Here is a 15,647-nt window from a genome sequence, read left to right as displayed (position 1 = left end):
ATGCTAGTGTTGTGTTAATATAACTGTAATGGTAGGCAAAATAAGTTATCTAGTTATCTAGTAGAAAAATATGTTGGTCAGATATACCCAGTGTCAAAATATGACAAGCCTCTGTAAACATGAATAGTTGAACAATACCATAGTGCTTTATGCACCTAATCTCTGCACTCAGGACATACAGCAGATGTATTCTTGTGCATTTGACACCAGTCTAAACTATAGTAAGTTGAAATTCAAAACCATGAGATCTGTGCTCTTGTGTGGGCATTAACATTATTCCTATCATACAGGCAGATGGATGCAGACATTCACATCTTTTACCAAATATGTCTTTGGTGCTTGAATTTATTTAAAAAATAAATACTTAAAAAATATTATTTGCCTGAAATAAATAAACCTGAACTAAAAAAGTGAGCAAGATGAAGATTGACAAAAGGGGATGTGTTAGTTATGTTGCCCACTAATAACAATGAACTGTCAGTCCATAGCCAAATGTTGCCTCATAAAAACCATTGTGTAATCATCAGTCATTTTTTGACATCCTTTTCCAGTTCATTAGTTTTCAGAAGAAAATTATATAAACTGTTTTGCTAACACGTCATGTGAATTTTTATGTTACTATACACTTTCAAATCAAAGATGGTCATGTTTACTGTTAGGGCAAAGCCTGTGCCTTTGTCTTTACATTCTGAGGAAGCACTCACAAACCAGAGATGGAAAATGTTTTATTAGGATGACGCAAGGTGCACATATCATTTATAGGTGACCCAGTCTGATGTAATTTGAAGCTTTTTTAGTCTTACAAGTTATTATGTATTTCCAATATGACAACACATTTGTTTCAATATGTGAGGAAGGTCGTGTATACTTTTCAGTACACAACATTCATTGTATTGATTAAAACAATCATCTATTGATCTCTGTCCATATGAAACACTTTACACTTTTACAGAACACCCACTGAGAACTACAAGTATGCACTAGCTTTGGCTTATACCATGGATGAGGTCAACAGGAATCCTGATCTATTACCAAATAGATCTTTAGTGTTTGATTTCTCAGAAAGTAATTGCATCACTGTGACCAAATTGTACCATTTCGAAAGACATATGGAACAACATAATGATGATTTCCATAATTATTCCTGTAAGAAAAATATCTCATGTGTTGTGGTGTTTACAGGACCAAACTGGGAAACATCTGTGATAACTGAGTCATTTCTACAACTCCTCAAATCACAACAGGTAAGATTTTTAATGGGTGGCATTTGACTGAAACAAGGTCCCCATTAGTACCATTCCCAGATACTAAAAAGTGTGTTAGCATTGGACTAGCTCTAGATTTATATCAATCATGACTACTATTCAGAGAATGATGTGCATTCCACATTAACCTGTTTGAAATAGAGATGAGGGAGGAAGTAATAGCTAAGGGCATTGGCAAAGGGGTTTTCTAGAACTCTTTGCAGAAAAAATGTGTTTACGAATTTTTAGGAGTGCATGGTACCTCATGATGCTTCCTGTGTCCTAGACCATACAGCTTACCTATGGACCCTTCCATCAAATCCTGAGTGACCATGAAAGATTTCCCCATCTGTATCAGATGGCCTCCAAGGATACATCTCTAGCCTTGGCCATGGTCTCCGTCATACTTCAATTCAGCTGGAACTGGGTAGGGCTGGTCATCTCAGACAATGATCAGGGTACCCAATTTCTCTCATATTTGCGAAGAGAGTTGGAAAAAAGTACAGTCTGTTTTGCCTTTGTAAATATGATTCCAATCAACATGCAGTTATACATGTCAAGAGCTGAATTGTATTATAACCAAATCAAGGCGTCATCCACAAATGTTGTTATTATTTATGGTGATTCAGTCAGTACTCTTGCTGTGAGCTTTCAAATGTGGCAATCCAGAGGTTTGTAGAGAATATGGATCATCACTTCCCAGTGGGATGTGACTACAAGTAAAAGAGACTTCATGCTTGACTTATCACATATGACTCTAGCCTTTGCACACCATCATGGTGAGATTTCTGGCTTTAAAAAGTTTGTCCAGACGATGAACCCTCTCAAGTACACAGATGAATACCTTGCAAGGATGGAGTGGATGAACTTTAACTGTGAAGTCTCCACATCCAATTGCACGATACTGAGGAACTACTCATCCAAAGTCTCAATGGAATGGCTATTGGTTCGGACTTTTGAGATGGCCTTTAGTGATGGCCTTAATGACATCTACAATGCTGTGTATGCTCTGGCCCATGCACTGAATGAAATGGTTATTCAACAAGTAGATACTCAGTCAATGGACAATTGGAAAGAACACAATTCTCCCTGCTGGAAGGTAGTATGCTTCTATTGGATTATATTTGTTGACATCAATAACATATATTTAGGAGTCTTTCAGATGCCCAAATTCAGTGGACTTAGAAGTATTTACCTAAATAAAAAGTTATCTGAGCATATTTTTCTGCTGAGGAAGTAATTCTAGAAGTTGGTCAAATTCTCTAATGCAAAGCCAATGGAGCAGGAGACACAATGCTTCAAAGAAATCAGTGATTTAGTTACTGAGCATCTGAATACTATCACCACTATTCTCATACTGTAAACATATCAGTCCATTCTCATGAATCCTCTCCAAGATTAGATGAGATTTTTGTATATTTTTGTTAAATAGGTGGTAATCAATGTAGGGAATGATTTTCATAAGTGTTCTCAATTGAGTCTTTTCCCAATGTCAGCTCTTTAGAACTCATTCAGCATGCTGAGAGTAATTACCCAAGCAATAGTACTATGATTAAGATCTGTGCATATAGGTGTACTCATCATTGTGAATGTATGTTTGTCACTCTATATGTGTGCATGTTTGTGTTTTTCTGTGCATTTTTATGTGTATATTCCTTCATATGTATGATTTTATTAGTATCTGTCTGCTATCCTGTGGTAGTGAGTATACATTTGTGTTACTGTATGGGTGTTTTCTTTTTCTCTGTGTATCTTTATTTATATATTTGGCAGTGAATATGTCTGTATGTGTCTATGTGTGTATTCATGTGTGCTTACACATATTTATACGTGTATTGTTGTATCTGTGAATATTTGTGTGTCTGTCTGTCTGTTTTTTGATATGGGCACACACTTTTCTGTTTCTTAATGCCTCTGTTGGTGTGTGTGTGTGTGTGTGTGTGTGTGTGTGTGTGTGTGTGTGTGTATGTTTTTCCCTGTATGTATGTGTCAATATGTGTGTTCCTGTGTATGTGTTTTCTGTGTTTCTGAATGTATGTTTGAATGCATATGCCTGTTTATGTTTGCCTGCTATATGTAAGAATTTCAAGGTGTGTGTGTGTGTGTGTGTGTTTTTGTGTGTGTGTGTGTGTGTGTGTGTAAATAAGTTTGTGGCTGTATTTAGAGAGTTATCTCTGGATGGATGTGAGTCTTTCTATCTATATGGGGGTGTATGTGTGTGTATGTTTGAGAGAGTGTTGCATATCTATGTTTGGTGTTTTCATATATGTCTTTGTATTTTGTAGTTTCTTCTGAAGGGACTAAAATTTTAGGAATGTCATGATAGTCTTATTTAGCCATTTGATTTCAACAAGATTTCTTCCCTGGGCACCTTCAATAATGTTGCATTTAATGTAAAATCAAAATGTGTTTTGATTCAAGGACAGGCACAAACATGCTAGGATTCTGCCTGTCTTTCAGCTGAACTCATTTCTGAAGAAGACGCACTTCACAAATCCTGTTGGGGACAGAGTAAATTTGAACGAAAAGGAAAAAAATCAGGAAGAGTTTGACATTTTCCAGATGTGGAATTTCCCACATGGTCTTAGACTTAAGGTGAAGATAGGAAAGTATAGTCCATATTTTCCACATGGTCAACAGCTCCATATATATCAAGACATGATAGAGTTTGCCACAGGAAATAGACAGGTGGGTTTGATAAAATTGTATGGATTTCCATTACATGGCAGCAATACTGGCAATTGGGAACATTTGTGCTTCTTTGTAATTTAATGTAATAAGATGTCATATTATGAATTTGGGGAGGCCCTGTGGAGGGCCCTACCCTTTATGGGGAACAGAGGGGGGAAGGGGAGAAGTTAGGTGGAGGACTGGGGGGAGGAGGAAAGGGGGAGAAGGGATTGACGTGTGAAATTATAATTTTGTAAAAATTAAATAAAAAATCAGAAAAAGATGTCACATTATAAACCAATATCTAACCCCTTCCTTTATGATTTTTCTTGACTTCTTTTTATGTGACAATTAAGCATTTGAAGATTTCCAACTTGCATAGAATGCATTTTTTCTCATATCAAAACCTGTTTCTGGTTTTAATATGACTATAAGCAAGTTGTAAAAATAATTTAACATTATTTCTAGTTAAGGAAGAATTATTGTTTTGTTATCAGACCGATAATATTACAGAGATTTCCTATGTTGTGCTGAATATTGATGTTGAAAATTAAGATTTTTCAAGGATTAGGTAAAAGAAAAATACACAAGTCATGAATTTTACTTATTTAAGTTTTAAACCTTTTTACACAGAGATCCTAATTTGTCAACACATTTAACCATAAATTACCATTTTCATTACCCATATTAGCTATTCTATGAATTGTTTTCTTCTTTTTCTTTCTTTCTTTTGGATGTGACTGTTTTGTTCTAATGTATGCTTGCAACTGTTATGAGTGTGTTTTATATGGATGACAGTGGAGTTATTTGGGTCCTTTGGAACTGGAGAAAGCTCAGATCCACACAGTGTTTACAGGAAATAAATTGTGAGTGTTATTCATAAGCAGGAATTGTTACAAAATTCTCAGCATTATCTCCAGCTCTGAATCATACACTGGAAAGGAAATTTCTCACTGGAGATATCTTGTTAGCTCCCATTAATTACATCATAGTTCATTCAAATAAGGGAGTGCCTAGTTTTCTTCTTTGTAATTGGAGAATTGGTAGTAATAAAAGTGCATTTTGTGGAAATTTGTAAAAGAAACATCCCATTATTGTTCACGGGTATTTTATAAGGATTAAATCTGATGTGGGTGATTTTAAGGTATCCAATTCAAACTTCCTTGTACAAAACAGGTTAATTTGAATGAGTGTAACTACAGGAATGTCATCAAGAATGATCTGAAGGGATATCTCAGGTTTCCTAGACGGTATGAAATTTACAGTTTTTTTGCTCTTTCTCAGATTGTGAGGAGAGTGATTCTCAGGAAAAAGAATATATGAGCTGAATATGTATCTACTGAGCTACATATCTATTCAGAGGACAGCAGTGGAATTGCATGTCTATTCTAACTACACCACAGTTGAACATTACAGAAACATCAACTGGAAGAATACTGGGGATTAAAAACAATACAACCAGTGCTCTGCTCCCAGAAATGCAAATTGCAACACAGAAAAAAACAACAAACAAATATACAGGAAGATATCAAAGCAACAGTATCACAAATCTTACAGTCATAGCTTTATAAGAGAGTAGGTTCACTGACATATGAACAAGGAATTAAAAGAATTAAAAGAATGATTACAAGAGAGTTCCATATATTAAAAAGGACTCAAATCAATTCTTCAAGAGACAATGAGATCATGAAAACTCTCATGCAATTAGACAGTTAATAATCATTTGACAAAGGATTTCTAGAAAGGCACAAAATAATAAAAAAAGTTCAGACTAAATTATATAAATGTAAAGCAAAAAAATCAAATAGCAACCAGTAAAATTGTCACCAAGAGAATACTTTATGTTAAAGGTAAGATGGAAGACTTTAAGAACAGGAGTAATAATTAGAAAATTCAAGCTATAACAGAAATAATGCAAAAGGAATAAAGAAAAACATTTGAAATCTTGGCAATATGATTAAAGATAAACTTTACAAACCATGGGCCCGAGAGTAGAAGGGGAGACTTGATTCATCAACATTAAATCAAGTAAATGTAGGTGTAAATTTGTAAAATGCAACATTACATTGTCCATCTAGATGCAATAGTCTCTTAATTACCAAAGATTCGACATCAGAAAAGAAGAAGCCATTGAATTATTTTATTTAAAATTGCTTTTGTGAAAATTGGAGGCTGCATGAGAGAAGCCCCAGTCATAAGAAAGACTTCATTGGATTATAGAATATTATACCGAGAATACTTAAAGGAGGAGAATAAAAGTGATATACTTCAAATAATTAGAGACATACGCTGTAAACCCTGATTATTATACCAAGAAAAATTATCCCTAATAGTAGGAGAGAGAACAAAGTTCAATATGAAAAATATTACATTATGTGTAGCCAATGTGTGAACACTATGAATAATATTAAAATAATAGAAGTACTACTTCAGACTAAAATGCAAGATAATCACAAGAAGTCAAAGGAACATATACCCAGGACTGGAACATCAATCAGAAAATCAGATACTATTATAAAAGTATCAAATCTTGCAATAACAATAAAAGTACAATAATTTACAAAAATTTCAGTAAGAATTGCATATTACAGGTCACATTTTTGTTTAAAAAACCCCAAACATACCTTTGTTACCTTCATGGGGAAAATATGTGAGAAACCTTCTAAAAAATATTGAAAAGTTTGCAATGGAAGGAAGTTGAAAAAATAAAAACTAGAGAAGAATCTCTTGGACTGACTTGGACGTAATATATCTAAACTAATCACCACCCAAGAAATCTCATCAACAGAACAGAAAGATCAGTCTCAGTAACCAAGATTTCTTCATTCTGAGGAAGTAAGCATGGAATTAAGAATAATGTACCACATGAAAAAACTCAAGGACAGAAATCAATTATTATCTACAATTGTGCAGAAAGGACTCTTAATAAAGCCCAACATCCATATAGATTGAAAATAAAACCACCAAAGAAACAAAGCCCAACATAGTAGAATGAAAAATCTTGACACATTAAGTTTTCCTGTGGCATGAATATTGACAGTATTGTACTACATGGAATGAAAATCAAAGAATATCCAATAAAGTCAGATGGAGTCACATGTGTGTTGTGGTGCACTTTTTATTTCAAGCTCTTTGGACACAGGAACAGGAAACTGTTTTTGTAGGAGGCCTGAAATAAAGAGGGAGTACAGTAAGACAGAGATTCATATGGAACACATAACTTAAGTGAAATGAGCAAAAGATGGACAAGAACATGCACCGTCTCCACTCTTATTCAAAATAGTCCTGGAAACACTTCAAATTAAAAAAATAAAGGAAAAGATATACAAAAATGAAGGAAAGAAATATAGACTGGTCTAACGAGTTTACATAAACCAAGGCTACACACTGAGACCCTGTTTCAACAAAAACAAAAAGACAAAAGGAAGCATTGTAGTTCTCAATATTCATAGAGAACTTGGGATGATTCTGCGCTTAGGGCATGTTTTTTTGACATAGATTTTTAACACAAAACAAATGATCCAAAGTGAGCAAGCAAGAATTGGGACCCTTCTAATGCAACTTATAGTTGTCCATCACCAGGTTCAAGGTAATCACAGATACTGTATACTTTCTTTTAGTTTAAGAAATCCTTCAATTAAATTTAAACAATCTAACTTTTATTATGGTTCCCCTGCATCTGTATTCTGTGTAGGACTTTTTACATTTGGAAACATTCCACCTTCCAGCTCACTAAATATCAAGTCACCACTTTCTCACCGTAAAACAGAGTGGGCTCTGTCCATTCAACTCTTTGCTCTTCACCCTCTGTGTGTCATGCTTTGCAGTAGTATTTTATTGGAGTTGATATGTGTTGTCTGAGATTTTAGGAGATATTCCAGTGTTTCAAATTTTGATGCTTCCTAATTTTGCTTTTCAGTTGTTGTGATCAAACAATGACCACAAGTTTATTGAGGTTTTGTCAACATGGCTTATGAGTTACAGTCAATGGAAGACTAGGCAGCAATCTGAACACTGCAACCAAAGCATAGACCCTGAAGGAACACTAGTATTTGGCTTTCTGTCCTGGAGTTTATAATAAAGCCCTGCTTATGGACAACACTGCACAATACCCATTAATAAAATGCTTCACGGATAATCCGAGAAAGAGAATTTTTTATTTAAGCTTCTCCATGTCATTTGAAAACTGTACTTTTTGTATTGTGGTCGTGCAGTTGGTGTATATTAGTATCTAAACATGCTATATAATATAGGTATGAAAATGGTAGATAAATCGTCTGATATCACCATATGTCTAATTTTCCTTAGATGCCACCCTCTGTGTGCAGTGCTGATTGTGGCCCTGGATTCAGAAAATTGTGGCAGGAGGGAATGGCAGTCTGCTGTTTTGAATGCATCCCCTGCCCAGAAAATGAAATCTCTAATGATACAAGTGAGTAATTGAGGCAGTTATAAATCCTTCATATTGATCATTCCCCCCACCCCACACACTAGGAAGCCGAAGGGGTCTTAAAGGGAATGGCAAAATTCAGTATAATATTTTCCTAAGCTAAGCGTTATAAGACTATGATCATTACCTGTATCCCTGTATAAAATACCTCATGCCTTGACTCACATCTCGACTCTTTGTAAATCAATTTAGGAGGCTTTTTCATAAAGAGACCATTTTTATTATCATTATGCACTGTGAGAGGATTTTACACAAGTTACTTCCTAGTGATTTATGTCCTCAAAATTACATATATATTACATCTTGGTCTTGAATCTTTCAAGACTGTTTAATCATTTTGCCTGTATTCATTCCTACATATGTTGAATGCAAACTGATTTCTCTGAGGGGCCCTCAGAAAGCAGAATAGGTCAATGGCTCTGCTTTACTATGTAATTTGGGTGTGAATAATCAAACCCAAGTCCTCTGTAAAATTAATTGGAAGTAAATTTTTACTTATTCTATTTTCATGAACTTCTTCAAAGAGAAAGTAGAGTACATTCAATATCCAGAGAATTCTTAACAAAACTTCTATTTGATTGAGAATTTACAAAAGTCGGGATAAGTATTGACATAATCTGTAAATTATACTCAACATTTTCATGTACATCACACGGTAATAATTAGCTACAATTATTCAAACAATATTATCACCTAAATACCCCATAGTGGTCAAATGATTATTTATTCAGTATTGACTAAATACAAATTAGGTTATTAGGTTTTCACTGCTTATGCCTGTTATCCTAAGTAATGAAAGGAAAGTCCATAAGGGATATGCATGGCCAGTGAGATGACTCAGGAGTTAAATTCATTACCAGTCACACTGATGACCTTAGCTCATCCTTGGGATCCATATAATAGTAGTAACTCCATGCAGTCTCACAATAATATATTCCAAAGCAATTGAAAATTACCATTAACTGTTTTAACATGAATAATGAATACTTATGAAAAACTATCAAAACATCTTTATTATTACTTTGATTATGTGCATGTTTATGTGAGATTTGTGGTTATGTGCACATAAGAGACAGTGCTGGTGACAGACATCCAATACCTCTGTAGTTACTTTCACAAGTTTGTGAGACTCCTGAGTTTATAATGAGAACTGAATTCAGGTCTTCTGCGAGAGCAGTACATTATCTCACATTTGAACAAGGTTCCAAGTATATAAAAATTACTAAACAAAAAGTGCATAAAAACATCACTCTAGATAAACCCCTTAAAATATTGGAATCCCACTATCCCAGTATGCAGTTATCTAGTGATTCGTAGCAAATAGGTTACGGTTTCCCACACTTACTATCATGGTTATTGCAACTTATAAACAGGGTAGTATTAAGCAACACAATGATCTGTGTTAACACTCCTTCTTAATTGCTTTTGTGTTGTCTTTGTCATGTTGTTTATCAGTATCTAACTCACAATTGGGTCTGTGTCTCACAGCAATCCAAATTAGGAAAGAAGGAAGGTGTTGTCTGTTCTGAAATGAAAATGAATAAAATGTAGGGGCAATTTAGTGCCAAGTATTTACAGATGCTTCTACTTTAAGTGACAGGCTACAAATTCTTCTGAATATGACTTGGGAGTATCTTGTTGTTACTGCCAGAAGAAGACAGAACTAAGCCTGAGTTTATGATATTTATTATATTTGAACATCTCAGGTATCTCTCATCTCTCACTTTCATCCTCCTACTTACCACATATAATCCAAATCACTTTCAAATTCCTCAGATCTTCTGTTACTTTTATATGAATATACACCTATAAATATAAACAAGCTCATAAAGTATGCTGATTCATTTTCAGGTACTTTTATTTAAATGTGTCTAAGCCAGATAATTTGAAATAGAAAACATAGCAGAGGTCTGGTCTCAATATTTCCTAGGGATAGCATTCATAAAAGTAGCAAAGACCTCAGGAAGCACTGAATCCATGGGATCTTAGATTTTAAAAACACTCAGAAAAACTGTGGTTAAAGAATATCATCTGTCAATTCCCCAATATAAGTAATTTCTTCATAGCCCCAGAATGTACCACAAAATCTGTGCCTCAGATGTCATGTCACATGATTGCATCAATACAGCTAATAGAAAAAAATCTGTTGCTTTTGTTCAGCTCAGTGCTTAGCTGTGGATCTCTGCTTCACTTTCCATAAGCTACTCGATGAAGGCTCTACGATGGTGTTTAATGTAGTCATCAATCTCACTTAGGGGAAGGATATTTAAGGTAACCTCTCCACTATTGCTTAGAATCCTTGTTGTGGTCATCCTTGTGGATGGATCGTTGTACAATACCCTCAGGCCATAATTGCTCTTTAAAATTATGATTGCTCCCTCTATTGATGAGTCTTTTCTTAGTCTCCTGTATTCATCTCCCTACACAATCTTCCTGATTCCCCATGTTCTTCTCCCCCTCCTCTGCTCTCCTGGTCTCTCTGCTATCAACCTCCCTCCATAACACAATTTATTCAGGAGTTCCCCATTTAGATAATGAGCATTAGAAAATGGAAATGTTTCTATGCAGCAACACCCTTCAATGACATCCTCATCATCAAAGTGCAGAAATTGTAATGCTTCTTATGTACATGTAATTGAAATGCTCTGTCAAAAAATTTATTGAAGGGGAACTAAGAATACATTACTTTTTCCCTCAGATGTGGATCAGTGTGTGAAGTGCCCAGAGGACCAGTTTGCCAACAGAGAGCAGAACCAGTGCTTTCCCAAAGCAGTGATATTTCTGAGCTATGAAGATCCTTTGGGAATGGCTCTTGCCTTAATGGCCTTGTGCTTCTCTGCATTCACAGCTCTGGTTCTTGGAGTCTTTGTCAAGCACCATGACACTCCCATTGTGAAGGCCAATAACAGGAAGCTCAGTTACATCTTGCTCACCTCACTCTTCTTTTGTTTTCTCTGCTCCTTCCTCTTCATTGGCCATCCAAACACAGCTACATGCATGTTGCAGCAAATCACATTTGGAGTTGTATTCACTGTGGCTGTTTCCACTGTGCTGGCCAAAACAGTTACTGTGCTTCTGGCTTTTAAAGTCACAGCCCCTGGAAGAAGAATGAGATACTTTCTGGTTTCAGGGGCCCCTAACTACATCATTGCCATCTGTACTCTCATCCAAGTTATTATCTGTTCAGTCTGGTTGGGAACATCTCCTCCCTCTGTTAGTATTGATGCCCACTCTGAGCATGGCCACATCATCATTGTGTGCAGTAAGGGTTCTGTCACTGCCTTCTACTGTGTCCTAGGATACCTGGCCTGCCTGGCTCAAGCAAGCTTCACTCTGGCTTTCTTGTCCAGGAATTTGCCTAACACATTCAATGAAACCAAGTTCCTGACATTCAGCATGCTCTTGTTCTGCTGTGTCTGGATCACTTTCCTCCCTGTTTATCATAGTACCAAGTGTAAGGTCATGGTAGCCGTGGAAATTTTCTCCACCTTGGCTTCCAGTGCTGGGATGTTGGGATGCATCTTTGTTCCTAAGTGCTGCATAATTTTGTTAAGACCAGCAACAAAAATCTCTTCAAAACATCAGGGAAAAATTGCATTCCAGAACTGATATTTCATTAATTCTTTCTTACAAATATATATCAAATTCAAATGTTGATTTACAATGCAATACCTACCTGTTTTAGCATTACTGTCATGGTTTCCTCTAATGATATTGACTTTCTGTATCATGTCTACTTATTCTCTTCTTTGTGTCCTATAATATTTCACTCACTCACTCACTTCATGAGACCTAACAAATTGACCAGATTGCAAATTAGAAATATTCTTTTCTGCTCTAAAATAAATAGTGTTCAAAATATATGCAATGTTATTTTTTAAATATAAGAGTGAATAAATAATAAATAACTTTGATGTCAGTAGAGTTTTGACAAAAATATATGAGATATTGGTGAAATAGCAAACTTCACTTTTTAGACACAGTTAAAACAGTATTCTGCCTAGTGTGGGGAACAGAAGAAGATACTGATGCATCCTAGGAGTTAGAAGAGTAGAACATAGAAGAGAGAGGATGTTTTGGTAAACAGATAGAAAGAATATTAGAGAAGCTTATTAATGCCTCAGCTGTTAATAGTGCTGTTCTTGCAGAAGACCTTAATCAATATGAATGTTCAAAATATTCTTCAGAAACACTTAGAGCAATATATCGAAAGGATTATATGGCCTCTTCTGGGATTTAAGGTTACCTGGACTCACAAGTACATGTAAACACACACACACACACACACACACACACACACCACATTTGCCCACACCAAAAATTATATAAGTTTTTAAATATGGGAAATATATTAATGACTCTGCAGTGGGTTTTGACTTTTCATTCTGTTCTTAAGATAACTGAATTAGAAATATTCTATAGATGAAGGATGGGATATGAGAGGAGATGCCTGTGTCTGTGTTCATGCATTTGACATAAGAACCTTCAACTTTTAGTGTACCATTAGAGACACAGCTAGGGACGTGATAAGGGAAGAGCAGCTTGTTAAACTGATGTCTTATCCTATGTATGAATTTTATATGACACTGACCATCAACATTATCTGCATCTTTCACATTTCTATTAAGGAAAAACATGGGTCACAATGTATCTTTGTTCTATTAGGAACTACCAAAGACATTTTGTGTAGCATAATTGTTCATGGTTCCCTTAATTGCTACTCATATATACATATCCATCCCCCCATTCCCTCGCCCTCCCATCCCCCCATTTTCCCCACCAACACCCACCAAACCACCCCCCAACACCTCCCCAGGTATAGTGAGGCCTCCCACCAGGTAATTTCAAAGTCTGTCAAATCATTTGGGGGGAGGGCCTAGGCCCTCCTTAGAGTATCTGGGCTACAATAGTATCCTTCCATAGGGAATGGGCTCCCAAAGCCCATTGTGCTCTAGGGATAAAGACTGGCTCCACCGTTAGAGGTCCTATAGACTGTCTTGGCCTCCTAGCTGGCACCCACATTCAGAGGGCTTGGTTCAGCTCAACGCTGTGTTCCCCAGCTTTATAACAAGGGTCTTCATTCTATTAGTAGGTCAGGTCCACTGTTTCTTCAGGTCTCTCCAGTCCCGTCTTGGCCTCTTTGCTCATCCCTCCTCCCTCTCCACAATTGAATTCCAGAAGTGTGGTTCAGTGCTTACCTGTGGGTGTTTGTTTCTGCTTTGAACAGCAACAGGATGAAGGCTCTCATTCCTGCCCATGGGCTCCCACTTTCGTCAGCTGTCCTTATACCCATTCCCTTCTTCGAGGGACTATGCAACAGAAATACAAATTACAGAAAACCTACAACTGATGGAAATCAATAACACCCAATTGCACAATTCCTGGGTCGAGGAAGAAATAAAAAAAAAGAAATTAAAGATTTCCTAGAATTCAATGAGAATATGGACAGACACAACATAACCAAACCTATGGGACACTTTGGAGGCAGTGCTAATAGGAAAGTTCATAGCGTTAAGTGCCCACATGAAGGAACAGGAGAATAATCACACTAGAGAACAGCACAACTGAAAGCTTTAGAACACAAAGAAGCCAATAGAGCCTGGAGGAGAAGACACCAGGAAATAATCAAATTGAGGGCTGAAGTCAATAAAATGGAAACTAGGAGAACAATACAAAGAATCAATATAACGGAGAGTTGGTTCTTCGAGAAAATCAACAGGATAGACAAACTTTTATCCAAACTTTTACCAACAGCAGAAAGTGAACATAGAAATTAATAAAATAAGGATGAAAAGGGGGACATAACAACAGACAAAGAAGAAATCCAGAGAATCATCAGGTCATACTTTGAAAACACATATTCCTTAAAATTCAAAAATCTAGAGGAAATCGACAATTTTCTGGACAAAATTCACTTACCAAAATTAAATCCAGCACAGATAAGCAACTTTTTCTTTCAAGACAGGGTTTCTCTGTATAGCTTTGGAGCCTATCCTGGCACTCGATCTGGAGATCAGGCTGGCCTTGAACTCACAGAGATCTGCCTGCCTCTGCCTCCTGAGTGCTGGGATTAAAGGCATGCACCACCAATGCCCGGCTGTAAGCAACTTAAATAGACCTATAAACCCTAATGAAATAGAAGCAGTCATCAGAAATCTCCCAACCAAAAAAAGCCCAGGGCCAGATGGCTTCACTGCAGAATTCTAGCAGAAATTCATGGAACAGCTAATACCAATTTTCATCAATGTATTCCACACAATAGAAGCAGAAGGGTCATTGCCAAACTCTTTTTATGAAGCTTCAATAACTTTGATACCCAAGTCACACAAAGACACAACTAAGGAAGAGAACTACAGACCTGTATCCCTCATGAACATTGATGCAAAAATTCTCAATAAAATATTGGCAAATCCAATCCAAGAACACATTCGAGAAATCATCCATCCCGATCAAGTAGGCTTCATCTCAGGGATGCAAGGAGGTTCAACATACGATAATCCATCAATGTAATCCACCATATAAACAGACTGAGGAAAATTCCACATGATTACCTCACTAGATGCTGAAAAGGCCTTTGACAAAATCCAACACCCTTTTATGATAAAGGTCTTGGAGAAATCAGGGATAACAGGAACATACATCAACATAATAAAAACAATATACAGCGAGCTGACAGCCAACATCAAATTAAATGGAGAGAAACTCAATGCAATTCCTCTAAAATCAGAGACAAGACAAGGCTGTCCATTGTCTCCATACCCCTTCAATATTGTCCTTGAAGTTCTAGCTAGAATAATGAGACAACAAAAGGAGATCAAGGGAATACAAATTGGAAAGGAAGAAGTCAAACTCTCACTATTTGCAGATGATATGATAGTCTACATAAGTGACCTGGAAAAACTCAACCAGGGAACTCCTACAGCTGATAAACACCTTCAGCAAAGTGTCTGGATACAAGATTAACTAAAAAAAAATCTGTAGCCCTACTATATACCAATGACACATTGGTGGAGAAAGAAATCAGACAAACATCACTCTTTACAATTGCCACAAACAACACAAAATACCTTGGGGTAACACTAACCAAAAAAGTGAAAGACCTGTACCATAGGATTTTGACTCTCTAAAGAAAGAAATTAAAGAAGATACCAGAAAATGGAAAGATCTCCCACGGTCTTGGATAGGTAGGATTAACATAGTAAAAATGGCAATCTTGGCAAAAGCAATCTACAGATTCATTGTAATCCCCATCAAAATCCCAACACAATTCTTCACAGACCTTG

General features: G+C 36.3%; 1 pseudogene; it reads left to right on the top strand.

Moving 5' to 3' along the window:
• The first annotated feature begins 941 nt into the window (after positions 1–941).
• On the top strand, positions 942–15,647 carry LOC113837841 (annotated as a pseudogene).

This window comes from Cricetulus griseus, unplaced genomic scaffold (genome assembly GCF_003668045.3).
Source record: "Cricetulus griseus strain 17A/GY unplaced genomic scaffold, alternate assembly CriGri-PICRH-1.0 unplaced_scaffold_132, whole genome shotgun sequence".
Lineage (NCBI taxonomy): Eukaryota > Metazoa > Chordata > Mammalia > Rodentia > Cricetidae > Cricetulus > Cricetulus griseus.
Note: the sequence above shows the minus strand (reverse complement) of the source record. Positions and strands in the feature narration are given on the sequence as shown.